This window comes from Sorex fumeus, unplaced genomic scaffold (assembly GCF_029834395.1).
Source record: "Sorex fumeus unplaced genomic scaffold, SorFum_2.1 ptg000006l, whole genome shotgun sequence".
Taxonomy (NCBI): Eukaryota; Metazoa; Chordata; class Mammalia; order Eulipotyphla; family Soricidae; genus Sorex; species Sorex fumeus.
In genome coordinates this window covers 19,926,028-19,947,616 of record NW_026606063.1, presented here as the reverse complement: position 1 = coordinate 19,947,616, position 21,589 = coordinate 19,926,028, and positions in this window count along the sequence as shown.

The window sequence follows — 21,589 nt, the reverse complement described above, 5'->3', positions numbered from 1 at the left end:
TGGGGGAGTCACACCTGGGTGGTGCTCAGGGCTTACACCTGGTTCTGCCCCCAGGGATCACTCCTGATGTCTGGGATTGGGGGAACATAAGGTTTCAGGGATTGGTGTGGAGCAGGGTGGTGAGGGGAGAGACTGAACCTGGGTTGGCTGCATGCAAGGCAAGCATCCTACACACTACATCTATTGCTCCAGCCCCATGAATTTGTGATATATTTTTTTAAATCATTCATTATCTTGTATATAAGTTAAGGTGTAAGGGCTGTACTCTTTAAGCATTAACAATGACTTGATAAAGAAGCAATCTTGACTAAAATGAAAAAAATTGCATTACTATAGAGAGGTATGACTTCATGATTTTACAGATTTATATATACAAACTCATAAAGCCGAAAGAGACCTGAAAGGTCCATTTGGTTCATACTAAAGCCCCATGAGATACATTTTAATAATATTGATACCTAAACCCCACACATTTAAATCCAAGTCTTTGGGAAAGAGACCAGATAGCACTTAAGCGCCTTAATGCTAATATGTATCCAGGTTTGACAGTGATGTGCCTCTTACCAAATGAGGCCAGAGAAGAATAAAAGAATCAGGGGAATTCAGACCAACCAAGTAGATAAAGATCTTAAGGGATGTAGATGTCAAATAAGGGCATCTGAAATCTTTCCCTAACCAAGCAGAATACAAGTTGCTCACATTGAAAAAGAATGATGAATAGACAGTTAAAAAGAAAAAAACAATCACTTTAGTGTTATTTAGAAGTGCAGAAAAGGCAATTTAAAACCTCTTTTTTTTTCTGAATTAAGAAGTGTTGATGAAAAGTTGCCTTCAAGTCCCAAAGTGACACAGCCAAAAGTGGCAAAAAGTAGATGTGCCCTTGAAAGTTTTAACAATTGTAACTTTACAAAAATCAAAACAAAGCAACACACACACACACACACACACACACACACACCCCTAACCCCATAAAATTTTACCTAAGTTTTTCCATTGCTAATCTCTTCTCTGATTTGAGTATTTATTTTACAATGCTATTTAGAATTAAGTAGTTAATTTAGTGACTTCAAAAGGATAATTCCATTAGTGAGAGAGCAGGGTGGTGTCTAAGAAGCTGGAGTAAATAGGGTGGGAACTAAAATGAGATCCAGGAGTGGGAAGGGAAACAGCATCGACAAGTTACTGTCTTTTTACTGCATCCAAATGGAAAGGTAAAAGGTGGAGTCTGTGCTGTTTGGCACCATTCTAGGAACAACTACCAACCCATTCATTGCACTGATGAAACTGAATAGCTTTGCTACCACAGTGCGACTCCCTGAAGGCTTCAGGAACCTGATTCAAAAGAAATTAAGCAGATCCGTGAATCAGAGCTAGATCTCCAGTCTTTGGCTCCCCACCAGCTTTCCCCACTGGTTCAGGACACTGCTGCTGGTTCAGGATGCTGCTGCTGCTGCTGCTGCCATTAAAGGCCTTCATGCTTCGACTCCGGTCAGGAACTCTGGTCAGGACTCTGCTCTCTGGGCCCTAGTCCATGGAGGGACCAGTTGCAATCCATGTTTCTTTTATTTTGGTCCTTTTTGTGTCACACCCAGGGATGCTCAGGGGTTACTCCTGGTTCTGCACTCATGAGCTACTGGTGGTGCTCAGGGAACCATATGGGATGGCAGAGATCGGATCTGGGTCAAGGTCATGCAAGACAAGTGCCCTTCCCACTGTACTATTGCTCTCCCCGCTCCATGTTTTATTTTGACCATCTAGATTTTTCCATTGGTTTCGCTAAAGTTTGCACAGAATCTGGTTGGATTTATTTGATTCTGATAAATAATTTGGAGCTTAGTGAAAAAGCCAATGAAACCAGGTAGAATTTCCAAGAATCTGTTTTCTATGGTTCATATCAGGTTTCATGGGAATTTAGACCAGAAATAAAAGTTACGAATTCTAGATGGATATGAGAAAAACACTAAATAATTCACATCTCTTGCACTTAAATATGCCTTTTATTGGGAATAGGAGTGCAGTTACTCTTCTGAGTTGACTATACTATCTCCTCCTTTCATGCAAAACAGTGCAGTGCCCTTGATGTGACTTAGGTCTAAACTATTCAGTGTCTCCTCTGGCTAGACCTATCCAACCCATATCCTTTGGCTCAAGAAGTAGTGTAAGAGAGGTATTGTGTGAACTTTGTGACCCACTGAAGCAGCATTATTGCAACCAAGAGCTGAAACCCTATTCTGTAAGCCAGAAGACAGTCTGTAACTAAAGGCAGTATCTAATAGAGGTGACAGCTATTGACCAAAGAAACACCTTTCTGCTTTGAACTGGTGACTCCACATAAGAATAAACCAACAGGAGTAAGTTGAGAGCAAAGTAACTCTGTACAAAAAATACAAGACAACAGAACAGGAGGATCTTGTGAATTCCAGAGCAGCCTGCATCCTAAATCTCCTTCCCAACTCCCAGAACCATTCTTCCAGAATTCTCCAAAAAAAATCCAAATTCTTGCTATACAACCAGAGATAATCCTAGGGCCTAAAATTGTATGTCACATGCAATGGAATCCATGCTGACTGTGAAATCATGAAGAACTTGATTTGAGTATAATTCTGATATTTACTAGACAATTAATTGTCTTCAACTTGTTTGCCTTTCTTGAATTTTATTTCCTATTTTGTAAGAGAAGGAATATAAAAAGTAATTCACATAAAACTTAGAGCAATGTCTGACACAGTGAGCAGTTACTAAATGTTAGATTTATTTTTGTTGTTAAATTAAAGAATAAAAGTCCGTGCACATAGTAGCTGCTCATGTTAATTATTATAATGGTCTCTATAAATAGAAGAGAGACTGAAAAGCAATATCTATAAAACTACCAAAGAGTAATATATTGCTCATGTTACTAGAGCAAATAGAACTTCAGAAAAAAAAGTATTTGTGAGAAGCTGAAAACCCAAAGTTCTGCTGGCAAGAAACTTGAGAAACTCCCTCCTGGGGAAAATGCCAACAAGTGTTGTCTTATCCACTTACTTTGAATTCTCTATTACTTCCATTAACACTCCATCCTGCTAGAAAAGCAAGTGTTATTGATATGGTATAATTTAATTTCAATCTGATTTAAATGCTGTAAGAATATCCAGTTCCAGCAATACCTCTGCCAAGTAGGCCAAAGAATGCTAACAAATTCGGGAGTAGATCCCTGGAGAGTGTTGCAAAAAGCTGGCCTCCCCATCTGACTCCTATACAAAGAGTTTTGGAAAAGACCTCTAAGAGGTCTTTGTTCTGTCCAGCTCCAGCTACTATGAGTGTAAGAGACGGTGAATGAATTAAGAAAATGGATCAGAAGAGTCCCTGGACCCTTCTCACAGAATCCTGTTGCACTGCTTGAATCACAAATTGGAGATAGTTTCTAAGATATGAGACTAGGATTTAAGACCAGGTGTATGACAGGGTGAGCAGAGCAGGAGAAAAGTTAATGTGTTTAATGGTTACGCAAACATAAACAACAAATGTTGATGAACTTGATTCAATTATTAAATCTATTACCTCTTTGATACTTGAAACAAAGAATTTCTCTTTGTACCCTGAGAAAAAAATTTCATCATCCATAACTAATAACGAAAAATGGAGAACCAGAAGGGCTAGAGCAATAGTATAGCAAGTAAGGAAATTGCCTTGCTTGTAACAGACTTGGGTTACAGCCATAGTATCCCTCATTGTTCCCCGAGCACTTCCAGGAGTGATTCCTGAGGGCAGAGCAAGGAGCAACCTCTGAGCATTGCTGGGTATAAGCCAAAACCCAAGAAAAAGAAAAAAAGAAAATGGAGAACCGTAGCCTGGTTTCTAAAGTTCAATACTCTGCTCAAACTATTTTCTTCCCTTTAGGCTTCCGATGAGGGTAAGTTTCCATTCATGACAATTATAGTTTAGGCCACACCACAGCTCTCTTAAAGAAGAGGTGTACATAAAATCCCTATTGGGTGGAAAATCCATATGGTATGGTTTTATCTCCTATGACCCTTCATTTTCTAGTACTAGCTGGCTGGACTGAGATCGATCTCTATGCTCTATGCAAAAAAACAAATGCTGGAAAAATATATGATTGTGCTATAGACTGGCATGAAAAAATGGGAGATGTCAATTTTCTCCTTCAGCACTGTAGCACTGTCCTCCCGTTGTTCATCGATTTGCTCTAGCGGGCCCAGTAACGTGTCCATTGTGAGACTTTGTTGTTACTGTGTTTGGCATATCGAATACATCACAGGTAGCTTTCCAGGCTTTGCTGTGTGGGCGAGATACTCTCAGTAGCTTGCCGGGCTCTCCAAGAGGGGTGGAGGAACAGAACTCCCATTGGCCAGGCCGGCCACGTGCATTGCAAATGCCTTACCACTGTGCTATCACTTTAGCCAAAAAAAAACTCTAAATAATATAATCTGAGTGGAAAGAACAGAATCAGAGGCTAAACAAAAAAAAAGTTTAATCATCCAAGATAGAAATCTTTAAGTAAGCACAATCCATAAGCATGCAAAGTCTATGAAGTAAAAAAAAAAAAAGTACACATACCAAAAATAAGAACACGTAGCAAGTGGAGATTTGAAGTATCTACAAATAAGGTATAGAAACAAAGAAGATCCATCATCTAGACCTGTTTGCATGACTTTTATGGTTTTCCTATTCATATATATTCCTAAGAGAATTATCAATGACAATAACTTGAGTGACTATCTGTTCTCTATATTCCCTATATCCAAAAGTAACATGAGAGAGAAAGAAAGTAAGAAGAGAAGGAGGAGAGGGACACAGGGAAGAGAAAGGGGAGGGGAGTGTATAATAATTGGCTCATGTGATTATGGAAACTGAAAATCCACAATATTGAAAATTGACAAATTAGAAACCCAGAGAGTTTATAATATCTCTCCAATCTACACCTAAAAGTCTGTCAATCAAGGAAACATATAGTGAAAGCGCCAGTTCAATTACAAGACATGTTCAAGGTCAAATAGGCAGGCAAACTACTTTTCATTTTACACTTTTTGCAGTATTTAAGAACAGCTGATATTATTAAACCAATCTCTAGTGTTTTCTATTATCATCTTTTATAAATTAAAAAAATGGAAAAGCAGTATTTACACTGTTCCACATCAAAGTAGTATTTAAAAATCAGTACTCCAAGGAAAAAGGATTCTCTTTGACAAGTACATTTAGAAGATGAGAATATGAGTAAGGATATTAAGGCTAGAAGTCAATTAGGAAAAACTTATAAAACTGGGTTGGATCCAGCATTTCCCAATTTGGTGTAAGTAATGGTATTGTTTCCTTGATATGCCTCTTTAGGTTCATATAGCGGTAGTTTAAAAACACATTACCTTCAACTGCGTCCTTACCAAAGGACTTTACTACCCACACAATCAAAAAATAACTTCTACAATATCCCTTAGCAAAATGATATTCAACTGAGACTCTGCTTAACCATGACTCTGCCAACTAGAAAGATATGTATTACCTCGGGGGATATCAAGTTTTATATGGGGAAACAACTGATAATAGGAGACTAAAAATAGTTAGAAAATTCTATACTTTGAAACTCCATTGTCTGTAAGCTTTTCTCCTCAGCATCTCAGGGTCCTTGTATGTGATTATGATGACACTAAGAAAATTTTATACCTTAGGTCTATGACATTCTACTAATAGCCAAGAGTTAGTCCCATATAATTTGTTATTCTTAGCTCATCTTCAGAGCATAGGTATATTGAATATCTGAAAATATCCTTTTCTGGATTATGAATCTTAAACCACAGCTTATAAAACAAATATAAGAAGTTAGAGATAGTACAGCAGGTCTGTATTTGCCTTGTATGTGGCCAACTTGGATTTGGTACCTGGTATCTCCTATGATACCCTAGGCCCTGGCATTAGTGGGCCCCGAACACCACTGGATCTCCACCCCCCCCCACAAACAAACTAAAATATAAGAGAAACTTAGATTTTCTAGGTTCTCTTTGTTCCAATAAAGTAAATATTGATTTCCTTCAAATTAATGGAATTTTTTCTCTATAGGTACATCCCTTACAGCTCTTCCTAATATTCTTTTCGGGCCCTGAAAGTTTTAGATATGCACTCACCCTAAAAGTAGCACCCGACTAAGTACAAATTTGTAAAGCTAAGTTTGGGATAAAGTATTATCAGTCCTGGGCCCCTTAGGGTTCAATTGATCTTACAATCAATTAAAAGCAAATTCTTGCTACCAAGCTGTTGTTTTTCTAACTTGGGCAGTTAACTAAACCTAAAAACAACACTTTCTTTATGCTATGTCTTTTTAAAGGTCAGAGTTGTTGGTTGCAACCCAGTATTCAGACCCCTTGCTTTCTCCTTTTATTTTAAATTTTTTGATTGTTTTTTGTTTGTTTGTGTACCATTCACGGAGGTGTTCAGAAATTACACCTGGCTTTGTGCTCAGGGAACACTCCTGGTAATGTTCAGGGGACCATGTGGTATATTGGGGACCACCAGGGTTGGCCATTGTTTTCTCCACCCCAAATATTTTGGGGGGTATGATTTCAATTTAAAAGGTTTGTGTCAGGGGGCTAGAGCAATAGCACAGCAGGTTGGGCATTTGCCTTGCATGCGGCCAACCCGGGTTCAATTCCCAGCATCCCATATGGGATGGGATGCCCCTGAGCACTGCCAGGGGTGATTCCTGAGTGCAGAGCCAGGAGTAACCTCTGTACACCGCTGGGTGTAACCCAAAAAGCAAAATAAATAAATAAATAAATGAAATAAAATAAACGGTTTGTGTCAGGGCTGGAGCAATAGCACAGTAGGTAGGGAGTTTGCCTTACACGTAGCCAACCCAGGTTCAATTCCCAGCATCCTATATGGTCCCCTGAGCACTGCCAGGAATAATTCCTGATTTCAGAGCCAGGAGTAACCCCCGTGTAGTGCCAGATGTGACCCAAAAAGCAAGCAAATAAAAAAATGTTTTGTGTCATTACCAAAGTTGGTGTGCCCACTTTTTTTCTCACAGCTTCATTTGTCTCAGCAAAAAATGTTGACTGAAAAGTTATCAGCAAAGTCAAGTCTCTAGCAACCAAAGCACTCTTAACGTTCCAACCAGATTAGTGAGAATGTTATGCTATTTGAGACACGCAGTAAGAAAGGAAATTGCAAACCACTGGCAATATTGCACTCTTCCTGAAAATAAACAGAAATGGCCTTTCAAAAGTTCCCAAAATGAAGTTGAAGATATTAAAAATTTCTCCCTTCAATAATAAGGTGACAAAATGAATTCCTGAGATATTGCTGCTTTTTTGTATTCCTCTGAACTTTAGCTGTGCATGCTGAATAAGATGGGCAGTCATTTGCAGTCTCATCTATAGCGGAGCAAAGAACTTTATGCCCACGTATATTTTATTCATGTATCCATTAATTCATTCAATCCATAAATCATCAAGGATATATTCAGTACATGTATGCACGGAATGTAGTGAATGCTGGACATTTGAAAATAAAGAATATCCCTGCCCTTAGACTTAAATCATACAGAGGTGTTAATAGACACTAAAGTGAGTGAAATTGCTTTTTGAAAAAATTACCCACAACTTAGAGTTTAGTCAAGGAATATAAACTTAGAATATAATAATGTATATTATGTATATATCTGTACACCTACATATAGATCTACATCTATATTTATATACCAAAGCAGTCTTTGGAAAAAATTGTAGATGTTTTCATTTAAAACCTCAACAGATGTGGCTGGAGCGATAGCACAGTGGGTAGGGCATTGTCTTGCATGTGGCCAACCCGGGTTCGAATCCCAGCATCCCATATGGTCCCCTGAGCACCGCCAGGAGTAATTCCTGAGTGCAGAGCCAGTAGTAACCCCTGAGCATTTCCGGGTGTAACCCCCCAAAAAGCAAAATAAATAAATAAATAAAAAGTAAAACCTCAACAGCATGAAATCTCTGGATAGTTATGTTCTTTACCTTATATCAAAACATCACAAAATGTTCATGTACCCAAATCACAGAACTAGTAGCAAGCAGTAAGCAAAATTCAAGTTTAGTTTATCCACTCTGTGAGGCTCTACCCTGAATCATTACTTTACCATACTTAAGCTACTAGAATCAAAATATTAACCTTTGGTGGCATTGAACTTATGAGAAAACTAAAAAAACTGACAGAATAGAAATTACATGTCTTCTACAGATTGGCTATATAAATTTTGGTATGTCAGTGAAAGAAAATACAATGCAATAATTTGAAGAAAAACAAGAAAAAGGCAAAACTTCATGAACCAAAATCAGACTAGCCTTAGGCTGAGGTAAAGTGAACTGACAGTAAGAAGATTCAAGGAAGATTTTTTAAAATGATGGAAATATTAAAAATTGACTCGTAGTGATTTTTGTGCAACTGATAAAATATCCTAGAAGCTCATAGAACAATATTCAAAGTCTGTATAGTAGGTAACAAATTAGCAATAGTAATTTCTGAAGATGGATGTCATAAGGGACTTAACTATGAACATTCTGTTTTTGATATTTTGCAGAATTATTAATTATTAATTACTTATTAATTACAAGTTCTTAATATCTATGTTTATTTTTAATAAATAATGTCATATGTATTGATAAAAACTTTCTTAATAACAAAATAAAGATGGGTTTAAAGTCACCCTTTTTCTCAAGAAAAGAGACAGTAATACAGGCAAAATATTAAAAGGTACAAACTAACCATATACATTATTATTATTGGTGATGGTTCTCTTATCTCCAAAAAAAAAAACCAAGTGGAATCAGTTAAGAAACTAAATATTTAATGACATCAATAACAGTTTGTTTTAAAATACATGCTCAGAAATTAATATATATATATATCACATAATAAAGATGAAAATGTAACAAAACAGAAACTGAAAAATAATTCAGATCAATAAGAAATAAGACCTATACAAAGAAAACACCAAACTTCCTAGGTGATAATAAAAGAAACAGATGAAATGTTATTATCAAGGAAAAATGAAAGTATCTGAAAGAAGTCAACTATATACAAATGAAACTTTGTTTTATGCAATTCAAATAAAATCATGTGTCTGTTTTGTACATTTTTAAATAGTTATATAGAGTATTGGCATATGCTCACAGGCTTCTAAAATCATAACAATAAAAGCGTCATTATATATAAACTTAAAACTCCTTAGTCAAAAAGGAAGCATTGCCGCTTAAATATATGAGATCAGAGGAGTGAAACATCACTCCTCAACAGTATTTTTAAAGTAAGACAATAAAGACAACAATATTTTAAGTTAGAGGTCACGACCATCCCTCATAACAAATTTGATGTGGATTTAAGACCACAGTCCACGATTCTAAGTCAATGCCTCTGGTTTAAAACACTGTAAATGCAGCTACAATAATTTGTGAAGCAATGGTTCTTAAAGTCCTAGGGATCTAACAGAGACACAAAGATTAAAAAAAAAATACAAGAAAAGTAGAAGTATCCAGACATTCAGGGGAAACAATCACATTAATAGACTCTAACACCGTAGACTGTGGAAAGAGCTGTTTTTTTTTTTAATTGGACAGATCTCAGTTAAAATCCTGGCAACTAACCCATTACTCAATCTTTTTCCTGGCCTTTTTTTATGTAAAGCAGAATAATATCTACCTCATTAGAGAATTCAATTATGTCTATGCAAAGTTCTTGCTGACACTTCAGTATTAAATTAATGTTTTCCCTATTGGTCTCTATTAATCAACTCAGGTTGTCATGACAAAGTACCATTGTCAGGGTGACTTAAATAAGAGAAACTTCTTACAGTTATAAAAACCAGAAAGTCCAAGATCAATGTGCCAGCCTATTCCGTTTCCTGTAAAGATTCACAGCCTGTAGCCTTATTTGTTGGGCAAAAAGAAGAAAAGAGCAGACAAGTGTCTCTCCTAAAAAAAAATGCCAACATGGCCTCATCCTCTTACCTCCAAAGATCCATCTTCAAATACCATTATACTATGATGTGTTTTGCAGGAGTTGGGTTTTGTTTATAAATTCATTTTTATTTACATTGGGGGGGGTTAACATCATATAGATTTCAGGTATATAGCACTATAAACCACCATTTGTATTTACATTATGTGTGTTCATCACCAAAAATCTGGCTTTATTTTATTTAACGAAAGTTATATTTCAAAGTTCATATATTTTGACAGTCTGCTTCATGGCCAAACTATTCTTTGACAGAATGGAGCTACATGAACTAGATCTTCTTTAAATACTCTATTTCATAAAACTGAAATATTTTTCAATTTATATCTTTTAAAATCATTTCTCCATTTGCTCCTCACAGCTTCATGAATAAAATGTAATTATCTTGCCAGGATAGAGAAATAGTACAGCAGTAAGGAGCTTGCATGCAGCCAACGGGGGGTCCATCTTCAGCATCCCCTATGGTCATATGACCCTCCTCGCATGTCAGGATTCATCCCTGAACAAAGAGCCAGGAGGAAGCCCTGATTACAACTCTGTGTTGACCAAAACAAAAACAAAAAAACAAAGGAAAGAAATGATTACCTTCCTTATAGCTGCAGATAACTGAAGTGAAAAAGGTCACAATGTCAATTTCAACAGAACTTACTTGAAATAATAATACTTATGTGAGTATCTGGCCATGCCACAAACCAGCTCTTCTGTTTATGATGCTCTACACAAGAAATATAGAAATTCCAAACAAAAAAAGGATCTGGAACCAAGTACACTGGGTAGGGCATCTGCTTTGAACAAATGCAGACCATGATTTGATACCTGAAATCCCATATGGTTTTATGAGCCCTCAGAAGTGACCCCAGCACTGCTGAATGTGGCCCCAAACAAAAACAAAACAAAAATTTCAAGCAATGATTACCATTTAACAGAGATGAATTTGGGGGGAAGTAATAAAATTAAGAAGAAATTGTGGAGTTTTGAAGCAAGCAAAAGACGTGAAGATCCTTTGAATATTTAGATCCATTCGGGATGGAAATACTGAACTTTTTGGAACTAGAAAATGTGTCATCACCCATCTGCAGAGACTGAGTCACCACTCGTAGAAGGATTGAGATCTCACAAGTGGAGAAGCTTTAAGACAATCTAAGTGTCATGATCAGAGTATGAAAGAACCCTTAAGAGTCCCAGGGTTTTTGAGTCAAATGAGATAGACAAAAATCTAGGTTTAACAAAAGTTAAACTCAGTTATCTTTGGGGTATAGAGAGAACTCCAGGGCAAAATCGTTTGGAAGAAGACTGCATACGAAATCAGTCTAGTAAAGGGGTTCATTGCCCACCCTGGAGATTGGCCAAACCAACCATTGCCCTCAGTAAATGTCTTTAAATACGACTATTTTATTGCACACTTTTGTCTCCTGAAAATATGTTCTGCAATGGAAGGCAGAAACCCTGGGCAGGGGTTAGCACTGACCCTTCTCTTTCCCGCAGAGCAGTTCCTTGATCCAGCCTGAGTCTGTGACTCCCTGAGATGTCAGGTGGTAGTACCAAATTCCACCACCACGCAAACCAAGTCAACTCTGGGCACATGGGACAACCGCTTTGTGGAGCTGGTTGGGACTCCCTGACAGTAGATGCTGTTAGCAGGTTTTACCACTCAGGCATTTACCTGAACCACTCAGGCATTCCCAGTAGCTGGGGTGGGTGAAGCAAAGAAAAACACTCTTTTCTCTAGGATGTTTTCCTGGATTTCCTAAGTCTTCTGCTACAATTAACTGGAGCAATTATCACAGATTTTTCCAGATAAGGAAACGCACATCCTCCAGAAGGGCAATGGAGAAGATTATCCATGACTTCTACTCAAATCTCTTCGATAGCCATGTCCACTTGCCGACATACCAAATTCCACAGGATGGATATGTCGTTCCCAACGTTCTCCCTTCCGAAATCCAACACGCCATTTTGTTGGTAAAGAAATGAACAGCACCCGGCCCAGACAAGGTCAGACCTGAACACCTAAAGAACCTGCCGTCAGTACTCATCAATACACTGGCTCGGCTCTTCACACGCTACCTGTCTGAATGCAAGGTTCCGTCCCAATGGAAAACCAGCAGGACCGCACTACTGTTCAAGAAGGGAGACATGCATGACATTGGCAACTATCGCCCGATGTGCCTATTGTCTGTCATCTACAAGTTGTTCACTCGAGTCATCCTAAATAGGATTGGCAGAACACTGCCAATGAAGGACAACCATGTAAGCAAGCTGGCTTCCGCAAAGGATTCAGCACCATTGACCATATCCACACGATAACCAAACTCATTGAGGTTTCTCGGGAGTTCAAGATGACGCTCTGTTTAACGTTCATTGATTTAAAGAAGGCCTTTGATTCTGTTGAGACAGAAACGGTCATTGAAGCCCTAGCCAATCAGGGCATTCAAGCCCAATATATCAAGATCCTTCATGAGCTGTATTGTGGATTCACTACCAGGATCTTACCATTCTACAAAGAAGTATCATTGACGTCAAGAGAGGGGTTCGGCAGGGTGATACTATTTCACCGAAACTCTTCAGTGCCACCCTCGAGAACATCATGTGACGACTGGAATGGGAAGGAATGGGAGTGAAGATAGATGGTCGGCAACTACACCACCTCCGCTTTGCTGATGACATTGTTTTAATAACACCAAACATCAGCCAAGCGGCACAAATGCTGGCCGACTTTGACCGTGAGTGTGGAAAGGTAGGACTACAGCTGAATCTTACGAAGACAATGTTTATGAGAAACAGCCTCGTTCCTGATGCCCCATTTGCTCTCAATGGAACGACCATCTCCGAATGCAACAGCTATGTGTACCTAGGTCAAGAAGTCAACATGACAAATGACCTGGCACCCGAGCAGCGCAGGAGGAAGAGAGCGGCTTGGAACGCCTTCAAGAACGTCGAAGAAATAACTAGGAGGACAAAGAACCTCCGGCTCTGGGCACATCTCTTTAATTCCACTGTTCTTCCTGCATTAACATATGCCTCAGAGACCTGGGCTCTACGCAAACAGGATGAGAAAGCTATTCAGGTCTCCCAAAGAAGAATTGAAAGAGCGATGCTTGGAATATCACGTTTCACTCAAATGAGAGAAAGAATCTGGAGTTCCGACATCCGTCGACGATCAAGAATCAGGGATGCTGTCTCCTTTGCCAAGGTGTCAAAAATCAGATGGGCTGGTCACGTAATGCGATTTAAAGATGACCGCTGGACTAGAGCTGTTACGGACTGGATTCCACGGGATGTCAAAAGACCGCGTGGCCGCCCACCTACCAGATTGTCAGACTTCATCAAGATCATGAACGATCGGTTTGAGGCTCTTCATGTTCCCAGAGCAAACAGATACCACTGGGCTACACTAGCATGGGACAGAGACAAATGGAGACATTACTGGTGCCCGCTCAAGCAAATCGACGACTAACGGGAAGTTAAGTGATTAAGTGATTAAGGAAACTCAACTCAAAAACCATAAAGTAGCAGATGAAAGACAGTACCCAGCAGGAGTTTTTTTGGTACATGCATTCAGTATTCCTTTTATTGTTCGTTATAGTGTACTGAGAATAAGTTGAGATCGTTTCGGCCCCAAGACCTCTAATCATTCGCTTTACCAGATAAAACTGCGTGGGTGGTCGTGCGAGAGTGCCAGCTATCCTGAGCGATAGCACAGCGGTAGGGCGTTCACCTTACAAGCGGCCAACATGGCTGACCCGAGTTCGATTCCTCTGCCCCTCTCGGAGAGCCCGGCAAGCTACCGAGAGTATTTGATATGCCAGACAGAGTAACAACAAAGTCTCCAATGGAGACGTTACTGGGCCCGCTAGAGCAAATCGACGATCAACGGGAGGGCCTTTTTTACCTTATAGTGTACTGACTTGTGGAAATTCATTCAAAAGATAAGAAAAAAATTCAAGATGTAAAAGACAATTCTTCCTCCATCTTCTCCAGGTTTGTCTATATCTACACCCATTAGAAGTAATCATTCATTTCTAATATGCAAGTGGGATTATACTGTAGATAATAATTTCATACCCTGCTGATATCAGGAGCAATATACTTTGGAGATTTATGAAGTACTCATAGATAAGGTAAAGGTAAGGTAAAGGCCCTCCCGTTGATCGTCGATTTGCTCGAGCGGGCCCAGTAACGTCTCCATTGGAGACTTTGTTGTTACTGTGTCTGGCATATCGAATACTCTCGGTAGCTTGCCGGGCTCTCCGAGAGGGGCGGAGGAATCGAACTCGGGTCGGCCATGTTGGCCGCTTGTAAGGCAAACGCCCTACCCGCTGTGCTATCGCTCCAGCCCCTTCTAGATAGTTCTGTCTTATTATTTTTGATAATAACTAATTTTCATGAGTTAAAAAGCAGTTCACTTTTCCTGACTCTTAGCAACCAGTCTTTCAAACCATGCTGAGAAGCTCAAAGGAATGGTTTTGATTCATGTTGTTGTTGATACACACACATTTAAAGCCGCTTCGGAGCTTTATGGGAAGCCAGGTATGAGCCGATCATGATGGGGCGACTGAAACCTCATGGGAAGGGGGGCGTTCCTGGCTCGTTCTTCACGCCCTACTGAGGTCAGGAGTTGCCCTCCACGAGCGGCTCTATGGCATGGCCATGGCCCCAGAAGCACAAGGACTTAATGCAGAGCCCGGCAGCTTGCAGCAGAAAAGTGAATGTACTATATGTTAATCCACGCCACCATGCCTGCCCAGACTGGAAAGGGTGTTGCTCCCTTCTGCCTTTTTTTCTCTGGAAAGAAAGATAGCAGCCACTTCCAGAGCTTTATGGGAAGCCAGGTATGAGCCGGTCGTGATGGGGCAACTGAAACCTCATGGGATGTGGGGCGTTCTCGGCTAATCCTTCACGCCCTACCGAGGTCAGGAGTTGCCCCCCATGAGTGGCTCTCCAGCACGGCCATGGCTCCAGTGCACAGAAACCAATCTCATAATTATCTGACTCTCAGCAGAAATACTTCCAGGCTTAATAAGTAAAATACCAGAAATCCAAAATCGCACAGCCGCTATTGCAGCCACGCAGTAAACTCTAAATAATAATGGTACATCTTTTGTCGAAACAATGAATCTAATCAAAGTAGATAGAGTGTTAACTAGAATTCATCCGCCTCACAGGCATTGGGAGGGATGGGAGTGGGAGGTTTATTGGGGTTCTTCATGGTGAAAAATAAGTATTGGTAAAGGGAAATGTGTTTGATATTTGCATGACCGAGACTTAAACCTGAAAGCTTTGTAACTTTTCCCACAGTGATTCAATAAATAAATAAATAAACAATATTTTTTAAAAAAAGGGACCCGCAAGTATTTCATGCAGTATTCTCTCTCTTACACACACAAACCACACACATTCAACAAGCTGTATCCAGTCAACACAAACTTCACAAAACTTTTCCTCAGACTTTGCAAGATCACTACTTTCAAGGTTACAGTATAAAAATAAAAAGAACAAGAGAAAAAAATAAAGTTTTTTCACACCAAAGGCAGAAAGATCAAACAATCTGTTAGTTACAATTCTGAGCTGTTATTTTAACAAACACAAATTTTAAAATATCATTTCTCAGCATGCACATGTAACCAGAGATAACAGAATCAACGTCCTTTTCCTAAACCCAATAATAATCTTGAAATGATTTTTCCCTTACTCAGTTCAAAGAGTGGAATTTCAGTTCTCTGAAACCAACAGAGACTGTGGGCCCCACTGCCAAGTTCGGAGCATACAAATCTGTAGGTTGGCTAGAGAGTAAATCTCATTTGGGGGCTAGAGAGACAATCACTTGCCTTGCATGTCGCCAACAAAGGCTCAATCCCCAGCATTTCATGTAGTCAGTTCCCCAATCCACTCCAGGAATGATCCCTGAATGCAGCCAGAAATAAGCACTGTGCATCACCAAGTATGGCCCCAAAACAAAAAGAGCCCCATTTTAGGTTAAAAAAAAAAGGGAAAAGAGATAGAGAAAAAGAGAATAAAGCCCTGTTTAGCAAGACAATGGTTTTTCTAAGAGTAAGAAATTCCATGTTGTAATTGTGTCCCCTAATCAGATAAGTGTCCTGTTCTATAATCAATAACAATGGATGGATTCTACAAAGGTGTATTTCTACGCCAGGTCCAATCAGAAGAGTAGCACTGCCCTTACCAGCCTCTCAGAGTGCACACAGATGGAGATGCCCATCTTGCTCCCTCTGGGCTCTAAAGGCCAACAAAGCTCATTAGCGACGTATATACCTATGTGGATCCACATTTATCATGAGCTGCCATTGTGCAAGCTCATCCAAAGGGAGACACGCTGGGAAAGAAAAATCAGCAGAGAGAGCTGGGCATTTAAATAAACCAAAAAAAGGGAAAACAATGGAGCTAAAAGGAAAAAATTCAAAAGACTAATTTAAATTCATTTAGGTGTCATGGTTTTAATAATTTTCATTGCCATGACCAGCACGATGTGTACTGCTATGAGTATATTAAAACTCAGTCTTCAAACCCCCACAAATCTCAGTTTAGAGTGGATGACAGATATGAAGCAACTAATGACTTAATATTAAAAATGCCCTGATAAAATCAGGCTATGGTGTTATGAGAGGACAAAAAGAGATCTAATACTAAAGACATGTAGAATAAACATGCCCATAGAACCTTCTCACTAGGAAACCGATGACAGTCATTAATACATGTGGAGACATGTGAGTAAAAGTCACATTTATTTTCTTTTATTTTGTATACTCATTTTTACCCTTTGAAATGTGTACCTTTTGCACACATCATTGACTCGATAATCAGTTAACTTAAAATAAAGTAGTAGGTAAAAGTGATTAAAGAAATTAATCTTTATCCAGAGTAAAAAGCAAAACTATCTGATATCTGCTTATTCACAGTGAAGAAAAATAAGTGCATTAGTATCCATGAATAAACAATGTTTATTTATAAGCATGACTTGTTATAAGCATGTTGACAATTCAGAAAAAAAATGGATCAGAGGGCAAATGACAGAATTTCATGCAGTTTCATCATGGACCTAAAATATACTGCTGCTCATACTATAAAGTATTATAATTACTTGATAAGCTCTTCAACATTTTATAGTAAGTTTGTGGCTAATGTATCATCCTTGGCCCACTTTTAGTCCTTCGTATATACTCTAGCGGATTCTCCACATTTTTAGTGTATTTCAGAGTCATCTGGAGAGGTAGTTAAATCACAGATTGCCAGGGACCCTCTCCTTGAGGTCTTGGATGGAAACCAATTTGCATTTCAAGGACCACTCAGGTGATGCAGATGACTGTGGATCCAAAGATTATGCTTTGGCCAACCACTGCTTTAGAGAATATCATGCTTATATGCACCAGGACATATAAGCAAATAATATTGATAGCATATTTTTTGTGATATATCAAACTGGAGACAGCCCACATAACTGCCAATAAAAGAATACTTAATGATTTTTTGAAATTATATAATACAATAGAGGAATGGAAATAAACTATTGTTGTATACAACAATAGCAGAAACTTGCAAAAAATATGAATTGAGGGTGCTACACAAAGAACATACCCAGCATTTGATTTATATAACATCTAAAAATAGAAAATAAATTATGTAATTTACAAATAGAACATTCCTAGCAAAAATGTCATTACAATAAGCAAATAGCTATCCCTAGAGTCAGAATAGTGGTTACCTCCAGGTGCAATGTAGAGTTATGACTAGTTGGGAAGGGTCATATGGAGACTTTGGGGATGCTTGCAATGTACTGTTTTTTATTTTGTTTGTTTGTTATAGGTCCGTACCCGGTGATGCTCATGGGTTACTCCTGGCTTTGCACCCAGAATTTATTTCTTGCAGCCTCAGAGGACCATATAGAATGCCAGGAATTGAGCCTGGGTCAGCCAGATGCAAGGCAAGCACCTTACCTTCGGTACTATCTCTCCAGCCCAATGTAAAGGTAAGGTAAGGTAAAGGCCCTCCCGTTGATCGTCGATTTGCTCGAGCGGGCCCAGTAACGTCTCCATTGGAGACTTTGTTGTTACTGTTTTTGGCATATCGAATACTCTCGGTAGTTTGCCGGGCTCTCCGAGAGGGGCGGAGGAATCGAACTCGGGTCGGCCATGTTGGCCGCTAGTAAGGCGAACGCCCTACCGCTGTGCTGCTGTGCTATCGCTCCAGCCCAATGTACATTTCTTTTTTCTTTAATTTTTTTTATTGAATCACAATGAGATACACAGGTTAGATTTCAGTTATATGTTTCAATACCCATCCCTTCACCAGTTAAGTGTCCTATTTTTTGAGTGGTGATAACCCCAGTACCAAATCAAAAGTTGCTAACTTGTATGAATATGTTTTCTGTATCTTCCTTTATGTCTCGATTAACATTTAAAAGGGAGTGAGGTGTATTATAAAGAAAGAAATTATTAAAAAGTGGACAGGAGGGCCAGAGATAATATTGGAATAGAATTGCTTGCTTCACATGTGGCCAACTTGTTATGAATATATTTCCTGAGCACATCCAGTGGTGATCCCTGAGCTCAGAGACAGGAAGAAACCCTTTCTGAGCAATGCTGAGTGGTTCAAAACAAAAAACTAAATGGATAGTAAAAGCAACATTTTACAAAGATAACTTCATGAAACTAAAGCTCAGTTGGATGTGTAAAAACAAACACTTCATAAAGATATATAAAGTCTAATATTAAAATTTTTAATTTTTTAGTAAAAATACTACTAGATTCAGATATTTGAATATACTTATTTTTCAAAAATGTTATTATGTTGATAAGGCAAACATTTAGTTACCAAATTTTTTAAATCCAAGGCAAGTTTTACTAAATTAATAACATTTTGTTGTGGTTTTAAAGCCATACCTGATAATGCTCAGGGTTTACTCTGGAATCTGTGCTCAGGACTCATACCTGAAGTGCCCAGAGAAGCACATGTGGAGCCAAGCATTCAAATTGCAGTTGATTGTATGGAAAAACAAGTGCCTTATCCTCTGTATTGGGCTGCAGCGATAGCACAGCTGAAGGGCGTTTGCCTTGCAAGCAGCCAACATGGCTGACCCGAGTTCGATTCCTCTGCCCCTCTCGGAGAGCCTGGGAAGCTACTGAGAGTATCTCGCCTGCATGGCAAAGCCTGGCAAGCTCCCCGTGACGTATTCGATATGCCAAACACAGTAACAATAAGTCTCACGATGGAGATGTTACTGGGCCTGCTGGAGCAAATCGATGAACAACGGAAGGACCATGATCCTCTGTATTATCTCTCTGCCTCCAAATTGATAGCTATTTAATTTCACTGCCAATACCTAGCAGGTATCAGTTTTTAAATAATCCATTATATTACTGTTTTTAAGATAAATGAAAGTGTGACTATTCTGGAACGGAGCAAGAGTACAGCAGATAAGTCATTTGCCTTGCACATGGCCACTGACCCAGGTTTGATTCCCGGCATCCCATATGGTCCCCTGAGCACCACCAGGAGTAATCCCTGAGTGCAAAGCCAAGAGTAAATCCCTAAGCATTGCCAGGTGTGACCCAACAAGCAAAAAAAAAAAACAAACAACAACAACAAAGCTATTGCTATTCTTATTATTATTTAAAATGCTTTATGCTCATATTTTCTGAGTTGGGTCTGTTCAAGGTGCCAAATGATAAATGGAAAAATCATTTCTGGGATTGAATATTTTCAGTAAGCAGCTATACATCAAGTATCATTTTGTTAGCTCACATTTTCCTCTTTTCTTTCTCAGAACTTTCTCAGACAAGTACTCTCTTGCTTAATACTCAGCACAGAATCCTAACTTTAATACATTATAGGCGGAAGACTTATCAAAGTAGCCGCCTCTTCAAAAATTTTAGGTGAATCAAAGCTTTTTCTCAGGAGCTTGCAGATGTGAAAGGAAGGCTGCAGGCAGAAAATGACACTCTGTCTCTCAATCCCCTATTATTCAAATTGGAGTTGCTTGGAATTATTTTTTCCTATTATCCAATTAAAAACTCCCAAATATTTTGGTTTTGGTGATGGACCTTAATCCATTGTTTCCTTTGCAATGACACTCCTATTTCTTCATCCATTATTTCTGACCAGAAATGAATAACATAATAGCCTTTTAACTAACCTCTTTCTTTCTTCATTCTCTACTTCATCAAGTATATTTTATGTATTTTTTCAGAACTAAGCTCAATATAAAATTCTAATCCTATTACTTCTCTGCACAAAAGCATTTAATGAAGCTCATTAACTACCAAATTAATTTCCATTTCTTCATATCTAAGACATTGCATAAAGTGGTTGTAGCACTGTAGCACTATAGCACTGCCCCCCCCCCCCCGTTGTTCATCTGTTCGCTATAGTGGGCACCAGTAACGTCTCCATTGTGAGACTTGTTGTTACTGTTTTTGGCATGTTGAATGTGCCAGGCTTTGCGGTGCGAGCGAGATACTCTCGATAGCTTGCTGGGCTCTCTGTGAAGGATGGAGGAATCAAACCCAGGTCGGCAGCATGCAAGGCAAACACCCTACTCGCTGTTCTATAATTCTGGCCTTATCTCTATTATCCCATTACCTTTACCTGTGGCATGGCCAAATACGGCTCTTAACATTTCTAATCAGGCTCTGCATATTCCTACCTCATATTTCATTTCTCTTCCTTTGCCCATTTTGCCATCCTTGCTCATTTCCATCAGTCAAAATCTTACCAAGCTTGTAAAAATGTCACAAAGGGTTCACAAGTCCTTTATATGGTGAAACTTCCACATTGGCTATATTATTCCTTAAAATAACATCATCTACTCTATCCTGAATATCAGACTTTGTGAGTTGTTTTCACTGTCCTTTTGAGTTCAAACTGATAAAGCATTCACAGAAAATAAGATCTTTATTTGTGAACAAAGAATCACCTCATTTCCTTTGGGGACTCACAGAAGCCCCTGGCACAAGGATCAGGTCTAAGAGTTTTCTGTTTGTTCAGTATTTGAAATTGATATTAACTCAGAAACACTCTTATATGACCAGATGAAAACAAACCTCTTACATAATCATCTTAGGGTAGAAATGTAGCTATTTCTAGTGAGACAGGATTTGATTATATTCATCTTTGTTTTTCAAAAATACCCTATGTCAAATTGATCATGCAAAGAATCTGCCTTTATTCCTTAGACATAAAATCAAAAAATAAGTGGACTTTTAAGAGAAATTAAGTTGGTAGATAAGAACATCTATAAAAAAATCAGATACTCTGAAAGTCAATAATCCTTACCTGTTTGTTCATTACTTTTTGTAGAACTCAGACAACAAGCAATTTTCTACCAGCGGGGAAAAATCATTAACCAATTGATCATTAATTAATTATGATCCACTTCTAGCATTTGAAGAAAAGATATCTTTTGAAAAAGAAAATCATCAAAACGTTTTCAGTATCTTATAATATCCTTGAACTTTTATAAACCAGAGAATCTGAGAGGCATATTATAGACTTGAAATTTAAATAACATAATAAATTATTCATTTACAATAAACAGAAAGGTTGGATACATTTTTGGTTTCAAACTTTCAACTCACTCTAAAGACTAGAGATAAATGCC